Here is a 17,241-nt window from a genome sequence, read left to right on the forward strand (position 1 = left end):
CAGACAATTCCATAGGGACAACAGTTGCAGCATCGAGCTTTTCCAGACAGATGAAAATTTCAGAGTGGTGTCTGTGAATGGGATGGAAATTTCAAATGAGTTGAACTAAAAGGTTTCCAATCAAACTGCTTGTAGTGATTTTTTTCCCTTAGGAAATCCTCTAGTATTCTGTTGCCTGTAAATTCAAAAGTAATTTAACACTGATCCCCAAAACACAGATATTTTTAAGCATATCATGGCATTTCATTGTACAAAAAAGTTCTTCCCCTTTCAAGGACTTACTTTTGTTTAGCTGTTGTTTATGACAATATAGCTACTGCAGATGTTTCAGATGCTGCTAGCCTGGTATGTAGCATGCTACTTTTTTATGTACAGATAACCAAATTCTGTGTGCCATTCCCACTGACTTTGTTGGGAGTTGTGTTGCATGCATGTAACTGAAGACACAATTTGGCCCACTAAGTTCAGCCAGGAGAAAAAGCTATTTAAAAATGGATGGTTATAATAAGTATTTTACTTTATGAATAAATAATTTTCTATTTAGTGCTTCTCAGCCAAACAGATGAACTTTGCAAATTATTAATAGAGAAAACACATCAAATTCCACTGAAATAAAGCCATTTCTGGGATTGGCTTAATATGGCAGCTATTTCAAAAATTTATACCAATGTTATGCAACAGTTTATGAGAAGTGAAGTTGCTGCAGTGGGGATTTAGGTAAGTAGAATGTAATTAGCATAATTAGAGTTTGGCACAGACACTGAAACTTGCAGCCTTGATTTTAAGTAGCATGGGAGCTTTCAATAAGTGTTCATGAACTCATTTTACATTCTCTCTGAAAGGTGATACCTCCGCCCACAGCTCCTTCTGACACTGTGCTGGGAATTAGTTTAATACTGACTCAAGGAGGAGTGTCACTTGCTGAGTCACACCATTGCCTGCAACTAAATCTGGATTTCGCTAGTGAGGACTCCATCTGCATACCAGTCAAGTCTTACCCTGCTTAGCTTGTGAAAATGAACCCACAGCCTAAGCACTGTAGAGCATAGAAAACGTAAATAGTGCCTTGCATATCCTATATTCAGTTTTGCTCTTAATACCTTTCAGAATAATACATTTACTAGAAGGTTTTAATTAGTATTAATTTTATGCATTGGTATTTCTGTAGTACTGATTTTCTTAGTACTTTTAGACATCTAAGTTTTAAACTTCCACCTGTCCTGTAGGAAAAGTGTCTTTCAATAGTTGCTGTGGTTTTGGAACTCAAGTGTTCTGTGGAATTCACCCTGCAAGCAAGAAATCCTCTGCATGATACAGTGGGAACCTGGAAAAAGTGCCACTGTTTTGAAAGACTTTACCGATTCTGGAGATAGTTCATTAGAATTGCTGCAATCATTCTAATTCATGGAATGTTTCAAAGACTGTAGGTAAAATTTTATAGGGCCACATGTAACCTTTTGTAACCTTAACATTAATTGGGGACATTTAAATATAAAGTTGTTAAAGATAAGGGTGCAGTAACATCCAACTTAGTTTTCAGGATTGAGGCTGTAGGTTGGTTATAGAAAATTTATTTAGCAAAGGACCAATAGGCAACACTTTTGAATGATAAAACCAAACTTTATTAAAGAAAAATTATTAAACAAATAGGCATGCAATTACTACTTGCATAATACTACAATTATACGTACACTCACAGATGAAAAAGTATATCCAGTGGGTGATCAGTACACTGACAACAGAATGAAGTACAGTCTTACAATCCTGAACCATTTTGATGTTAACTGATGCTCTCCCCAAATTAACAAAACTTCTCCTTTTGCAATCCATTGTAATACTAACATTTAATCACCACTTACCATAATTATTTCCACCACCTCTTTCCTGGGTTTTAACATTACTCATTATTTAAATTAACATCAGCACCAGCATCGTTCCCATGCTATCAAGACAGATATCATTTTAATAAAACATCCAAAATTCTCAAAGCTCTTATTAAAACCTTGCTCATATCAGTTATAACCAAAACACAACCATAATCTAACCTTGGGTCATAGCCCTGCTAACTTCAGTTTTCCCATTATACTACCCTCAATTTATCTCTAACTTTCTCACACTAGCAATTTCAATTTTCAATATTCTTCTACACTTAAGGTAACTTAGGCCCAAAAACTAATTTCTACTAATTTCTTAGGGTAAACCATCCTATAGGCTAGACAAGACTGTTCTATAATCATCAGAAGACTCAGTCTGAAAAAGTGTTCCCATTTTGATTTTCACCTATAGAAACTACATAGAGAGAAGGTTATTGTATTATGCAGGTTTGATATGTATACAGAGTATTATAATGTGAATAGAGTGGTTGTAATTAAAAATGCCAACCAACAGTTATCACAGTTATCTCCTATCCCGAGTATAGATAAAATCTGAGATAGTCAGACCAAATAGGGGGATAATGTTGGCACATGCTGTGTTAAATGTTGAATATTATTAATAAATAAAAGCAAAGAACCAGTTAATACAGTACCGAAGATGAGATTCTAATTGTATGTTATTTCAAATAAAGTAACCTTAATATTCCCTTTTATGAAGACAAAAAAATAGGACGTTGGTTTCATGACTGGAAAATGTGCATATAAACTTAGAAAAAGATTTAGACTTGCACAAGCCATTTCTTTTCCATTGGCATGAAGTCTTCATAGTGACACTATAGTTGAGGTTGTAAGATACTTTCAGTTGTAAATGTGATTCTGAACATCAACTTCCTTTTAACAAGCTCCTTTCCATATAGCTTCTGAAATTAGAGTATGGCTAATGTTTAAAGCATCAGATCTGGGTCATGGAAAATATCCTCCCCTGGGTTTGACGTCAGGCCTCTAAACCACATGCTCCCAGCAGCAGCAGTTCTTTGTGGTCACTGGAGCTCTTATCTCCAGTATTCGACTCCTAACCCAGTTCCTTGTGAGACGCAGAGGTGATAGTATCTCTTCTCTTGTTTTATTCTCACCACCTCCCAAACCACACACAGGATTAAAGAAAAAGAGAAATGTCACATAGGACTCAAAACACGAAAGAATGTCTTAGAATCAGAACCGTTTCATTGCCAGCAATGAAAGGGTCATTCCAAAAACACTGCTAGCATGTGAGAGTTGCAAAAACATTTGGAAGGCTGGCCTCTGTTTCAAGGGGCTTAGTCTGAACAGACAGGCAATTCTCATATGTAATGCTCTAGAGGACCAAAAAAAAGGGGGGGATTTTTGTATTTCACAGGGGTAAAGAACCTTGGAAGAGAGATTAGAGGTTTTGCACACTTGTGGAGAAAGAGTGGCTCCAAGAACAGGCCCAGCATGGAATGAGGCCCGAAAATGAGTGGGGAAGAAAACAATCTTTAGAGTCCTGCACGTACCAAAAGGAGCAATGTGATGAGTAGGATGAAGTGAAAGCAGATATGTTTGTCGAAGCAGAGTTGTGCATAGTCTTGAAGGTGAAGGCAAAAAGGTTGACATGCGGCAAAAAGTAACAGGAAAATGGTGAAGGGATTCTAAGCGGAGAGTGATGTGATTGGAATATCAAGTGAAGAAAATATCCTTTTACATTTAGCATTTTGGATGGCCTAAAAGGAAATGTGGGAGCAGAGCTGGAGTTTGCAGTACTCAACATGAGAGATGAACAAAACATGGACAATGGATTTAAAAGTAAGGGCATAGAGAAAGAGGAAAAATAAACAAAATTTAACAGTCTGACTTTGGGGAAAGGGAAGATAGGCATAGAAGATAAGTGAAGTTGCTAGACTGTGTAATGGAGGGTGGTGGAAATGATTGGGTCTGGGAGCAAGGGGGAGAGTTATTGGACGTTCTGATCTATGGGGCAGGTCTGTTCCCTAATGTATAAATGTGTATAAATCAGATTTCATCATCTCCTTTTTCCATTGCCAAGATTGGATAGGCTGAGGTTATGAGCAGATTCCATCCATGTCTGTTTTGAGCCACCAGTGGGAGGTTTCCTGGATGGTTTTATATATCATTTTGTACCATTGTCTCCTTGGACATCCATAATCTCTCTCACCATGCACTCTTCTACTGAGGAAAATAATTTTAGGCAGATGCATTATTCATTGGCCCCTAATTTTAATAATGTATTATGCAGCTGCATAATTTACAGGTTTTAGCAAGCTGATGCATAAATCTATAAAAGTGTTACACTTTCTGCTCACTTGCCAAGGCCCACTGTGGGGTGCAATGTGTGGCAGATGAAAATGTGGGGGCAAAAAATTAAGCATACAGGAAATTTTAAGTGCTAGGTGATTGCTTCTTTTAGTGTAAACATTTTCTATCACCTGTGTTCCCTCATTTTGCATTCCTCATGTAAATAATTTTCAACAATAAGTGGAAGAGGCCAGCAAACTTATGTGAACTACAGGTAACTTTGGGAAAAAAATAAGTGGTATCCCTTGAAGTGGAGCATAGTTGACAAATATAGGGAATCTTTGAGTTTTGAAACTTCAAATTTTGCCAGAAAGCACAATGCTAGGAGAGCTTCTGATGCCCTCTGCCTCTGCTGATAGAGATTATAAATTTTGAGTGAGGTCTAAAACTTGACTCTTGGAGGTTGTCAGCTCTCTAGGGTATTTGAGAATTAAATTAGTTCCATTAGGCTCTGTATAGTTCTTTCTGCTCAAACTAGATACGAGCTGATTACATCCTTCTCTGAGAAAGACACTTAAGGCTAGTGGAGTTATAAGCTCCACTAGCAAAGCTTGTAATTCATAGATCACCACTGATTAAGTACAAGTCTCACTAAAGAGAGACGCATTTAGCTCTAGTGGATGAGAGACACGCTTGGCCATCAAGACTCTGGATTCCAATCCTAATTCTGACACTAAGGGCTGGTTCACACTTACCACGCGATTCGGTGGCAGTCGATGGGAGTTACGCAGACTCTGCTCCCCTTCTGCATGCTGTTTACATTGCTACTTGAGGGGGTGCACTTACTCAGTCGACTTCCTGATCGATTGAGCAGGTCTCGCTGACTGCTCAATCAATCCAGAAAGATCTATATGGCGGCGGCGAATTTGCCACCGTCAGTATAAAGGTAGCCTTACTTGAGTGATTTTGGGCAAATCACTTAACTTCTTGCTTCAATTATCTCATCTGTAAAATGGGGATATATATGCTTACCACATCACAAAACTGTTGAGGATTATTTAGTGGTAGTTTAGTGTTGGCACAGTGCTTTGAAAATATAAAGCACTGTATAATACACTAGAATCCAGCGCTATAAAAATCTGTGCTCTTTGACAATATAAAATGCCATTTCAAAGTCTTTTAGCATAAGACAATCAGAGTAAATGCCTCAACTTGGTTAACGATCTAAGAACAATTTTTCTTGTATGAACACTATTGGGCAATGTTACTACAGGTTTAATCATCACAAATCATACTGATTTCGGCAGCATGTATTCCAAATACGTCTTTTCTTTCCTTGCTGTTTACTGTTTGGGGGGGGGTTCCTTCCCACGGCATACACACAACACATGCTGTAACAACTGCTGAAGGTTTAATTTATTCTCAAATCAAATGCCAAAGCTTTTGGTTTTATTAGCTCATGCTTTCCACAAAGGTGCAAGAGAGAGTTTAAATCTCAAAAGATTAGAGTGAGATATCAAGCTCAACCACTGATAGAAAAGTTTCTAAAAATGTAAAGGCTTAAAAGCAGAAAAAGCTGCCAGATATTCTTTCCTAACCCTCTCCCTTCTTTCCCCTCCTCCATAATATAGACATGCTAATTACAGAATACAGAGACAGTTGAGATCCATACCATGAGGAATGTACAAGCTAATGGAGCAAGAAAAATATAGGATGTGACGAAAGGTCCTATGAAGTTTTTATTTATGCAACAATTGTATGAACATCTATAGAATATGTGGATTTTCAGGAAGAGATTTGGAAAAGGGGCGGGAGGGAGAGAGAAGTGGTAGACCAGAAATGATCATTCCCAGAGTTGGGAGCAGTGGCAAGTCTCTTCCCCCCAGTAGGGACCCCATTCATATCCCTGCTTGTCCAAAGAGATCCCTGTTTCCCTCAGCCAGGGAGTCTCCCATCAATCTTACCCCCAGAATGCATGAGTCAATGCTACCAGGAGTGGAGTTTTCAACATACTTCCCTGTGTTCTGCCGTATAGGAACAGACTCCCTGTGTATCAGGTCACAACAAATTTGAGTGACGCTGTGACCCCATGTGCCAGGTTGCAACACCACTCAATGAAGTTTGACCCGGTTCATCCTTCACAGAGGGTGACCGGGTCAAACTCCAGTGGTGTTGCGACCTCATAACCACAGCAACACTCCTGATTGCCAACTTTACTGCTATAATATGGGACCACTGTTTGAGTGGTCTGGCCAGAGCCCCCCAGGTTTCCTCCAACATGAACACATGGGAAGGAAGCTCAGAGTATTTTGAGGTTCAAGTTTGGGCCCACCTCTCCAGTATATAAAGATAGTTTGATCTCAGCATACAAATGCAAAGGAGTGTAAATCACGTAAAATATAACTTCAGTGTAACAAAAAAAAGAAAACAAATTAGAAAGCACCATTTTTACAATTTGTTGTTGTAAAGTATGGCTGAAAGAATGTCTACCCCACCCAAAAAACCCTGAAAAATATTTTAAGTAATTAGTCAGTAGTTGTAAATCATGAAACTGTTAACTAGTAAAGTTTTTTTTATTATTACTTACAGTAGGGTGACCAGATAGCAAGTGTGAAAAATTGGGATGGGGTGGGGAGTAATAAGGCGCCTATATAAAACAAAGCCCCGAACATCAGAACTGTCCCTATAAAATCAGGACATCTGGTCACCCTAACTTACAGCACCTTGGAAACTTGCTGGTTTCCTGTGCTTTCTATCTACAAAGTTCATAGATTCCAAGGCCAGAAAAGACCATTGTAGTCATCTAGTCTGACCTCCTGCACAACACAGGCTGTAGAACTTTCCCCAAATAGTTACTGGAGTATATCTTTTAGAAAAATATCAAGTTGATTATTTCAGTTTTGATTCTGTGAAATCAACAGGATCCCTTCTGAAAATGATGGTTAAAATAGTGGCCTGCACTGAGGTTACATCTATACTGCAGCTGGGATGTGTGGACTAGTGGTATCAGTCAAATCCCACCTAGCCCCTCCCGCCCGGTCTGAGCTCAGGTGGTTAGCCAAAGCTACTGCCCCAGTTATAGCATCCGTACTGCTGTTTAGAGCACTAACTTGAGTGAAGCTAGCATGAGTCTGTCAACCCATGCTGGAAATCAGACCTCATAGCTGCAGTGTAGATCAACCCCGAGAGACATGTAAGTGCCATGCTATCTGCATTGTGTATGTGTCAACATCTAAAAAGTGCCTTGAAAATGTTTTTAATAGACACATTAAAGCCCAATTCTGAAAATCTTTCTGCTTGTATGGCAGTCTATTAATAGTAAATTTCTGAGGCACGTTGCGGATCAAAATATAGGGAATATCTACCCGTGTGAGCAAGGGTTTTCAGGATCAGGCCCGTATTTAGTAAATATTTAGCTACCCAAGGTACTGTAACTAACCACAAGCATTTTCTGTTCACCTAAACCATTCGGCAGGTCGCATAGAGTAGATTATTTCAGGCTCATCATAGCCAGGAAGTGTATCGAAGACGTCTTGGGTGAAGTCCCTTATTTTAATGTAGATATTAACAACAAATTTGTATTTGCAAAACATGCATGCAATTACTCTCAGTCACTGCATTTGAACTCACCAGCCCCTTGATAACCGAAGCTGTACACACACTAGGCCCCCATCCTGCAAACACTTACAGAAATAACATTACCCATGTGAATGGTCCTATTGAACTCAATGGGACTGCTCGTATGCATACGTGTTTGCAGGATTGGAGCCTAACACTTTTACAAGAGACAGATTCATTTTGTGTAATAAAATATATCTGGACCAATGACAAAGGGCTTATTGGTGCCAGATCCAGTGTGTTGCTAGTTCTTCCCACTGTGCAGGATCTAATTTATTTTTAGACCACCATATTATTGAGGCTGAGGTCTTAGGGATTTTTTTTTATTTATGAATATTTCCTAGTATAAAGAGCTGTGTCCTTCTAACAGTTTGTAATAAATAATCCTTTTTCCAAAATTATCTAAACTTCACTAGATTTTCCAAGAAAACCAAGACTTCACTTCCTTAAATGTTTCTCAAGTTGCCTGGATTTATCGAGATACCTTTTCATAGATAATATGACTTTGCCAAATTTTGTTGTCAAGGACTGTGCGACACAGGATAAGATGACTTTGTACAATATGTTCATTCTGCTGCCAAAGGTGCCTCTCGTCATTCTTACTGATTCCTAGGATAAGAGTCCATTAAAGAAGGAGAGAGAAAAAATAAATTAAAATAGAGGACAGTGCTATTAATTTTTGCTGGTAGGAGTCCTGCAGTTCAGTAAAAGAACAAATACTGAATGTACTGGCATTAAAAAGCCTTTATTGATGAAGCGGGTCTCCACATTTATTCTCCTTTCCAGCCAAACTCTGGGGAATGTACAATAACAAGACTTTATTTTGGAATGTATGTTCTGCACAGAAATTTCTGACGGAAGATGGATGAAAAAAACTAAATTCTGAAGTAGAGCCATATATTAAAAATGAAACTGGCTGCACTTATATCTTGATCTCTGTTCTGTCTAGGAAATATACCGTTATTAGATCTCCATTTACTCTCAATATAATCAAAATGTATGTTTTCCCCCACCTGTCTTTTTAATTACTCCCCTATGAAATATTGGGCTTCCCTCCCTCCTTGCTTCCTTGTATGCTCTGTTCGTTAAGTTATTGGATGTTTCATTTATTTTTCTGCCATGTGGACATTTTAATAAAATGAAGATGCACTGTAATTCTTATGTGTGTCAACAGAATTAGTATTTTTCAGTGTAATGGATATGTTTGTCTTTTGCTAGAAATAATAGAAAACAGATGGCATGTATGTTTGAAATTTCAAAACAATAAAATGTAGGGAGGGAAAAGCTGCCTGAGCAAAACCATTGTGTGATGTAATTCTATTGAACACAATGTGTTTTACCCCAGGGATTATTTTTTCTTTGCAAGCATAGTCAGAATAAGAGAGGACCTCACAGCTACTTTTATATGCAGAACAACTTCTGCAAAGGTGGACAGCTCAGCCATCTCAACCGTTGCATTTTAAATCTCATTTTACAGTGGAGACATAGGAAAAGTGAAAGGTTTCCGAATGCTGATTTAACTTTTTGGGGGGTGGAGGATGCATTTTGTGACTGTAGTTGGCTCCACAGGCATTTAAACAGATGGCAAACCTTTACTTACTGGCTTTAAAAGAATTAGTACAGTATATCCATGACTTTTTGTCTGGTATTGAACTTTGTTTAATTACACCACATTCCACTAAGTAACTGGTAGTAATTTGTGTGATGGCATGCATAAACAACACACACATTTAAAGAACTCCTTTAACCTTAAAATTCACTGCTATGGCTGTAAGGGTTCTATAGATTTGCAAAAATCCAGGTTTCTGATGGTTATTCTTCCCCCCCCCAAGCTTTGATCACAGTGTGTTTGTCACCCAGCAAGAGAGGAAGGTAACACACTTGGTCAGAATTCTTCTGATTAGGGGGCTGGAGCACAAGACTTATGAGGAGAGGCTGAGGGAACTAGGCTTGTTTAGTCTGCAGAATAGAAGATTAAGGGGGGATTTGATAGCGGCCTTTAACTACCTGAAAGGAGGTTCCAGAGAGGATAGAACTAGGCTGTTCTCGGTGGTCGCAGATGACAGAACAAGGAGCAACGGTCTCAAGTTGCAGTGCGGGAGGTCTAGGTTGGACATTAGGAAAAAGTTTTTCACTAGGAGGGTGGTGAAGCACTGGAATGCATTACCTAGGGAGATGGTGGAATCTCCATCCTTAGAGGTTTTTAAGCTGCAGCTTGACAAAGTCCTGGCTGGGATGATTTAGCTGAGGTTAGTCCTGCTTTGAGCAGGGGGTTGGACTAGATGACCTCCTGAGGTCCCTTCCAACTCTAATCTTCTATGATTCTATGGTAGAAAGTCTAATACATGAACCTTGGCTTCCAGTTTATCAGTGTGTGTGATTAGATCAGACCTTCAGCGGTTTTGTTTGTCAGCGTCTTTGCTTCAGGTAAGAAGAGGTTAGGACCAGAAAATCCTTTGCTAACGATGAAATGAAAATGCAGGAAGAGGGATTTGAACCTTCAGGAACAAAGTTAGCCTCCAGTGAGGACAATGTGGGGTTTGGAGCAGGAAAGGGGTTCTCAAACTTTTCTTTCTGGGACCCCCTTTGAAAATATTTCAGGCTGTGATGATTCCCCAAAAAAGTGATGACTCCCCCTTGCCATGCCACCCAGACCCCTATGCCATAGTACCCTTACTTCTGCACTGCTGCTGGGGGCGGCACTGTCTTCAGAGCACCTGGCCAGCAGCTGCTGCTCTCAAGCCATCCATATCTGAAGAGTTCTGGCTGTCAGCCATGTAGGGGGCAGATAGCCACAGCATGCAAGGGGGCTGACAGCTCGCAATCCCCCCACCCCCTATAATAATCTCGCTACCCCCAGTTTGAGAACCCTACAGACATTTATGTGGTAGGGACATCATTATCTTTCTTTCCTGTTTTCCCCTCTGACTGCTTTCAGTTATCAATGCCTGCATGCACCAGCATATTCATCCCTACAGCTGAGTCATGGTTGATGAACAATTTACACAAGCTGTTTAAAAGAAAACTAAACTCCTCCTCTGGTATGGGCAGTAATAATGGCAGGTACATTAGATCAGGTGAAAATTAAACAAAACCAAACAGCTTCTTATTGGCATCTGTGTGGAGCTGATCAACATCTCTTTAGTTATCTAAAGAGATGCAGCACATTTACATGTCTGTATGCTGTTACAGGCCAAATTCTGCCTCCAGGTATAAGATTGCGACTTCCTTTAAATCCTGGCATTGCTACTGAGCCAGCAGGGTAAACTTCATGGAGAAGTGACTGTGGATTTTGAGGGTGGAGATGGGGACATTCAAAGGGGAAATAATGGAGGAAACCAAGAAGAAAGTCTTGGAGGGCCTGTGGGAAGGAAGGGGGATTAAGAGAATTAATGTATAGACCCCCCTTGAACTGGAAGAGCAGGTAGTGCCTCTGGAGGTGAACTCGAAAGGTTTGGACTCAAGTGTTAAAGGGGAAAACAGTCTTAAGACTCAGTTCAGTCTACACTGAAGATTTTAGTCACTGGGGCCAGCTACTTGAAGGCTGCACTGGTGCCAACTTTTGTCTGTGAAGACAGACAAATCTGGGCCAGTGCATATCACAGGTTTGCCTGTCTGCTTTGAGCCACCAGTGGCTCTTACCAGGGCAAATCCCCAGAGTGTGCAAGGCCTGGGATTACATATAAATCTATTTGGGTATCAGCCTGGGAAGGCGCAGATATGTTTCCATCCTGCAGATACATTTCTTTTTGCATTTCTCTTGGGTTGATGCTAATACTCTGGTGGTGCTGGTAAAAGGTGGTAATGCCATGCTGGAAAATCTCTGGCCTTGCCAGTTTCTGCTAAATTCCAGCTTCCCTATTAAAAGAATAAAACGAGAAGTTTCTAGACCGGGTGGTTGAAAAAGATAACCTTCCACGCCTGATCTGACGCACTGCTGTTACACTGAGAATGCTGGTAGTCAGAACAATGCCTCTGAAAAGCTACCTTCAGTCATCAGTATCTTGGACATGGCGGGACTGGAAGCCAGTGCTATGTATCTAGATAAAAGCTGAGAATCTCCTCTTTCGAGTTGTATACAGTACTGGTTTCTAACTATTGTGGACTATGAGCTATTAGGCCACAAATCCATTATTTGTTGCAGAACAATATTGTCTGTCTGGGCTTTGGAATAATGTAGCCTGAGGTAGCTGGGGGGCAGGAAGGAAATGAGTTTGATTCCAGGTTGATTTTCTTTTCTAAATGGCAGGTGCTGCTTAAAGATGCTCAGAGGTTAGGAAGTTAGAAATAGTCTTGGGGGAGACTGATTAGGGTGACCAGATGTTCCAATTTTATAGGGACAGTTCCAGTATTCAGGGCTTTTTCTTATATGGGCACCTATTACCCCCCCACCCTGTCCCAATTTTTCACACTTGCTATCTAGTCACCTTAAGACTGATTAGTGGGCAGAGGACAGGTGAGAAGGTCAAAAGTGGATGGTAAATGCAATTTATTACCTGGATAGCACCATCATCTGTGTGGTGCATGTCTGTGTTTGTATATTATATTCACACACACACACAGTGTAACGTATACTCTCAATGTTTATATAATATAGGGGAGAGGCTTTTGTGTCTCTTATTCATATTTTATATTAATTCCTTTAGTTATTGCTATCAGGATTTGCTTAGGAATTGTAAGCTCACAGTTTTAGGCTGAAGTTGGGAGACTATGGCTTCCTGCCTAATCCATGCTGTTCCATGTATGATTTGGACCTTCCCTGTTGAAGTTTTATTCTGGTATATAGGGATTTCCCTCTCCTCTTCCATTTTTCCTATTACTCCCACACCTGCAGTCAAAGATCCTCCAGTGCAGGCACCCTCATTCTGGCTGATGGTGGCTGAATTCAATTCTTTCTGTACCCCATCAGCACTGCTCCTCAAATCAGTCAACAGAGTCTCTGAAGAAGATGGAAGAAATATTCTCTCGCTAGAAGCTAAGCATTGATTTATTGTTCTTGAGCAACTTTACAGACAAACTGAGTGCCTGGTGTAATGCCATTGGCTGGATTACATCAGGGATTAATTTGTTGCTGCAGTGGTATTTGGTTTTGATTTTTTTCCATATATTCTTATACCATCTTGGCAAATACTGTTTTTTTTTTAACCTTCTTATCTCAACATTCCTTCCATTATAATCCTGAGGTTACTTTCATGATATTTCCGCAGCTGTTTTCTTTAACAGAATCTTTGTATCTGAAATTTGGAGAAAAAGTCTGGACTTGATATATGGTTTCAAATAGAGAGTACACTTTGGCTAAATTTGCTTTTCATATTTCGGCATTCTTTAAATAAGAACTCTCAGAGGATGCAAACTCAAGTGAACTGAGGCAGGAAAAGAGATTCATAGACTCCAAGACCAGAAGGAACCATTGTGCTTATCTACTCTGGCCTCCTGTATAACACAGGCCATAGAACTTCCCCAGAATAATTTCTAGAGCATGTCTCATTTAAAAAAAAAATCCAGTTCTTGATTTAAAAATTGCCAGTGATGGAGAATCCACCACGATGCTTGGTAAATTGTTGTAGTGGTTAATTATTCTCACTTTTGAAAATGTATGCTTCATTTCCAGTCTGAAATGTCTAGCCTCAACTTCCAGCCATTGGATCTTGTTTTACCTTTCTCTGCTAGAATGAAGAGACCATTATCAAATATATATTCCCCATGCAGGTACTTATAAACTGTATTCAAGTCACCCCTTAACCTTCTCTTTGTTAAAGCTAAATGTATTGAGCTCTTTGAGTCTATCACTGTAAGGCATGTTTTCTAATCCTTTAATCATTCTCATGGCTCTTCTCTGAACGCTCTCCAATTTATCAACATCCTTCTGAATTGTGGACGCCAGAATTGGACACAGTATTCCAGCAACAGTTACACCAGCACCAAATACATAGGTAAAGTAACCTTTCTACTTCAGAAATCACCATCTGATCTGACCATTGGGCTCCAATCTGGAATGGAAGAAATTCATGTAGTGGCGAGGTTCATTGAACTGTTGGCCTCTCTCTGCGAAGATTGCTGACAAAGGTAATAAGTGGTGTTAATTATGATGGTAGGGTTTTCATATCAAGATTGAGCCTCTCTTTTTAGTGAATGAGCATGATCTTGTTCCATTATTAACAGGATGTAAAGTATTGAAACACCAAGTTTGAAATATACCAATTGTCATCTTAATGTTATGAGCAGTAATGTCTACTCAAGTCTGTTCTTGAGCACAAAATAAACAAGCTGTCTGGGACAGAGACTGTTTTCAACTATGTTTGCACAATAGGGTTCCAGTCTGGCTGGGGTTTTTGGGAGGTGCCATAATATATTTTTATTACTAATAATGATCTACTCTGCCTTCTGTCATTTACTCCTCTCCCGAGCATTCTGCTGCCATTTTTTGCTGGAAGAAAAGTCTGCCACATCTTTAAAGGCCTTTAAATTGCAATATTTTGCGTATATAACACTCTTGATCCCAAAGTCTCCCAAAGCACTTTATACATTTTATATAAACAGTACCAGTGATGTGGAGGGAAGACCAGCTAGTGAACTTCACACTGCGTAACACTGATGAGAGAGGACAGTTTGGCCAAGGATATCTGGGCAAAGCCCACTTTTCAAAACTTGCCATAAGATCTTATGGAGAGAATACAAGGTCTCAGTACCTTTTAAGGCCTCATACAAAAGATCCATACATAGTACTCAATTTATCTACCTCAGAAAGATAAAATAAACACTGCCAGAAGTTCAGTCAGTGATCCTAAGTTTTATTAACCTGAAGTTTAGACCTATCATCATCCTCTATGGAATTTATCATAATGAAAAACAAAGTTGTGTTTTGCAAACAAACTGGACAATGGGTGCAGTGTTGATAGTGACGTTATTTACATGAAATAAAAAGCTCTATGGGTTGTAAATTCCAGTGATATCTTATCATATGCAATACTACAGTATTGCATTCAGCATTTACCCTCTATATACACATTCTGTACATAAAGCACTGAAGTCTAAGGCAGGGAAAATGTGAGGGGGGATGAAACGTAGTGTAGCTTTTATCTTAAGCCACAGTGTGTAATCAGATAACTTTAGAGCAGTTAAACTATCCATTTCATGATGCCAATCTCCACTAGGGAAAGTAACTAGTGAAATTGTCTGGATCATAGATGATTAGACATAATTGTCAGGAGAAACAGGAATTAATCTTTTCTTCTTATTTTTGGGTCGGTCTTGCTTCCTGAAATCTGTGTGTTCAGCAAAGGGATCATTTGTAAGGGCAAAGAATGAATTTTTCGGTTAAAAGGAATACAGCAGAATGTATTGTGGATTTTCCACAGCTCTTAATGATTTTGAATTCTAGAAACTGCATTTCATCAGGGTCTACATTTTCAGCTAGTGAAGCATTTTGCATTGTTTGTTGTTTGATTTGCTCTTTAACAACCAAGGGAGCATTTTCCCCATTATCAAGTAAGAGATGAAAGGCTACTTACAGCATCTGTGATTTGTGTTTGAATACCTCTGTCACAATTTCTCTCAAGTATTGCTATTAATATCACTTTTATTGAACTTATATCCCTCCATCTTATATAAATCAGACTTACATTACACATTGTTAAGACACAACCAGCTTGTATATTAAGCTTGTATTTGTGGTTTTTCATACACCCCTTTTCCATATTTCTAAAATGGTTAAATGAAAAATCTGCACACCAGATAAAGTATAGATAAAATAACAAATCATATTCTATGGCCAAACTGTGGCTTGTGAGCTGCATGTGGCTCTGTTACAGTTAAAGTGCAGCTCGTGGAGCCCCTTATGCTTCCCCTCCCCCTATTCTCTACCTACCAGACTAGAGTGGGGAACTCAGAGCTTCTGCCCTGTGGCAGGATAGTGGGGCTAGAGGATTCTGCCCAGTGGAGAGAGGGGCCTCGGAGGGTTCAGTAAGTTTGGCCACCCCTGTACCTATACCATAGTCTTCAGTGCATTCTGAAACATACGTAGACATATAGCACTCTTTACTGTATTCCATCAACACTTGACATTTAAAAGTTTTTTTACTGTGTTCATAATATCCAGTTCAACTTAGCCCAATTTCAGTGTCAATTACCCACCTGCCTAGGACTGGGAGATGTTCTACAGTTTAATTTATAAATATCCGTAAAGCTCTAAAGTTGTCAAAATAATAAGTCCCAAGCTCCATTTTCACTGTATATCCTGTGCAGCATAACTTGTCATCATAAGAGGGGGAGATTTAGGCTCTAAAGAAGTAACATATTTACAAACTTTTATGTCTTTGTACTCACTAATTCAGCACTGTGGCAGCCTTCTATGGGAGGAGCTTAATATTTCTCATCCTAATGGTGGTTTTGTTGACATTGACAATTGTCTGTCAAGAATTCTGTATCTTCGGGCAAAATCAAATGATATGTTCTAATGTCCTTCCCTATTGCAATTTATCCGGTAGCGCTTCTGTTGTCATAGTTTTATGGACCACAGCCTTAGAGATGTTTAATAGAATCTACATAACAATTCTGGCCCAGCTCCTGGAAGCACTTATGCACACGTGCACACACACACACTCTCTTCGCTATTTACTTCTGCAGTGTTTCTCACTGTGTGAAACGGTTAGTAAGATATCTATTATGTGAATTTAAAAACTGGATTCTCCCTGCAGGTCAGCAACCTAGAGGTAATAAGCTAGTTCCGGTCTTGCCCTCAGGCTACCTGGGAACTGGGCCTGTTTTGGTTGCAGCAAACATAATCCTGGGTGAAAACAGAGTCAGTAATCCCATAACCCCTCAGGCTAACTGATGAGATCCAAAAGGGGGAGCCCTCTCAGGTCTTCCTTACCCAAAATGGGAAGAGCTCATCAGAGTTCCAACCAGATACTCAGCTACAGACCTAATACACTAAGTAAAAAAGGTCACTTCTGTGCTCCCTGTGTCTTCTGTTTGGGGTCAGTTCTACTCCATGTTGAAGTAGCCTAATGACTTTGGATGGCTACAAACAGATGCAAGAGTCTGGAAATGCATCTGAGGATCAGCAGGCTATAGGTGATCTCAGTCATGACACTGGTTGTATCTGTTTTCTCTGTCATGTTGGCAGCAGGGAGGGAGAATGGCACAAGTCTCTATGGGTGTGTCTACACTGCAGACTGAAGTCGACTTACTTAAAGTCGACTTTCACCCGCCGATTTTTAGAAGTCACTGGAGCGTATACACACCATGCTTTTTGCACCGGGTTCATGTGTCCACACTCGCCACACTTGTGTCAACATTCAAAGCAGTGCACTGTGGGTTGCTATCCCAAAGTCCAACTAGCCGCGGTGGCTGTTGGGACGAGTTTCATCGTCCCATGATGCAACGCTGCTTCCCCTTCCCTTCTTCCCCCAAACAAACAGGAAACTGATTTTTGCGCCATTTGTTTATGCCACACGCTTGCCATTGCTGCGAAGAC

The sequence above is a fragment of the Emydura macquarii genome, unplaced genomic scaffold (genome assembly GCF_026122565.2).
Source record: "Emydura macquarii macquarii isolate MOO-44397 ecotype Brisbane River unplaced genomic scaffold, CSIRO-AGI_Emac_v2 contig_705, whole genome shotgun sequence".
NCBI lineage: Eukaryota > Metazoa > Chordata > Testudines > Chelidae > Emydura > Emydura macquarii.